Source organism: Drosophila ananassae (assembly GCF_017639315.1).
Source record: "Drosophila ananassae strain 14024-0371.13 chromosome Y unlocalized genomic scaffold, ASM1763931v2 tig00000254, whole genome shotgun sequence".
Taxonomy (NCBI): Eukaryota; Metazoa; Arthropoda; class Insecta; order Diptera; family Drosophilidae; genus Drosophila; species Drosophila ananassae.
The window spans coordinates 39,463-41,464 of record NW_025319106.1 but is presented as its reverse complement, the minus strand read 5'-3'; positions in this window follow the sequence as shown (position 1 = coordinate 41,464).

Below are 2,002 nucleotides of genomic sequence, written 5' to 3'. Positions count from 1 at the left end.
AATATTGAAATTGAATTGTGGATTCTTTATTAATTCGGTCGCTATCAAAACGCTGATAGCTCAACACCAAGTTTTAATATTCAAGTGATTAAAATAAAGAAAATAAACAAGCTTAATAAAAATCGTCATACATTCGATATTGTTATAGGTATAGACAAGCCCCACTTATAAAATCTAACACAACAAATCCTTTTAGGAAGACAGGCCAAATTACAAAACCTGACGAAAAACATTATGTAAAAAAAATAGAGGTAGAGAAATTACACACTATAAATCCAAATTTAAAAAAAAAGAAGAAATTTAATACCAGCAAATATAATAATTGCAGAATTCCACCGAAAAACAACCCAGAATAATAAAATTATCATTTATATAATAGCTTTATTATGTCTTAATTGTCACGCCATGTGCCAGAACATAGATATCAATCCAATCATTAATTTTACAAACAGGTAACGGATCTATGTAATTAGATTATGAATCTCCCACTAATTATGAATATCATTGACTCACAGTCAATTTAACTAAAACTGAAAAAACTTATAAAAATCTAATGGAAATCTAGTGGAGAATTTGAAGATTTGCATTAAATTCAATATCTAAAATAAAAATTAAATAGAGAAATGAACGGAATCTAAATTGCTCAACGAAACAAAAGAGGATATGCAAATTTCGTAGGTACCTTTTATAAATATTTATTTGGCTCATTGGATCAACAAGATAGGGAAGAATTAGAATCAAAAATTGATAATTTGTCCGAAAATAGTATACAGATTGATGAATTAAATAAAGTAATTTATGCAATTAATAAAGGAATAGAAACAGTCAATCGTTTAAATGAAAACCAAAGGTTAGCAATCCTTATTTTCAATTTACAAGACTTTACAGAATACATAGAAGACATTGAATTAGGAATGCAATTTACAAGATGAGACATATTCAACCCAGAGCTCCTAAAACATGACCCGTTTAAACATATTAATTCAGAAAAATTGTTAAATATCAAAACATGTATCTGGTTACAAGTTAATACTAACGAAATATTAATAACACAGGCCAACAGCAAAAAATCTCCACGCATAATTTTACCTGCTCCATAACCTTTAGGCTCCCCTGAACCAAAGTCCAGAACAAACATAGTTTCTATCACCCACAGTTTCCGCGGTACACCTAAGAGAAGAAATTGATCAAATTTTACGATATATTGAATTATGTAGGCCGTGTAATGGCGATGACCATCATTGTTTCTATTACATATCATTGAATGAATAAATGAAATTATAATTTCTCATATTCCTCGTACTATTATTAAAACCCCCATTTATAAAATTTTACCGTATCCGGATCAGAATCAGAAAATTATTTTTACCGAAACCGAAGAACAGTTGAGTACAGCTCTTCCTGAATTTTTGGACGAACCATCAACAAATCATTTAAACATTTCTGTGCGGATGTCTCAAAGGACGCATCGAAAACGACTCGTAGTTTGGTCGTTGCCCTTTGAGTTCGTAAAACACACTGGTGGGGTATAACGTAGTGTGGAGTAGCAAGAACATCATTGCTTGTAGAGGTCATATGACCTTGTGATTCGTATTCTTCTATAAATTCCAAAAACATTTTCTTTCTCGAGATAATCTTCTCTCGAGCGAAAGAAAACGCCATTTAGCTATATCAAATGTGCTGTACAAAACGATCGGATCCGACTTAAATGGAAGTCTGACTTTAAATTGACCTCAAGCCAGTATTCTAGTAGTATTTCGATGTTTCTCACACAACTCCCGTTCTGTCGACAACATCTTTTTAGAAGATGACAATATTTTTTCTAATATTTCTTCATCGCAGTTCAGACTAAAGACCGGATACCATTGATTCTCAACTTCACCATGGTGTGTATCTTTTTCTTTACTTGTGAATTAGATTGACCAATTCCAAGCAAGTTGATGCACGATTCCTCCCTACGGTTGAGCAAGATATTCAGTTTTCAGAGGATTTTCTGTCGGTG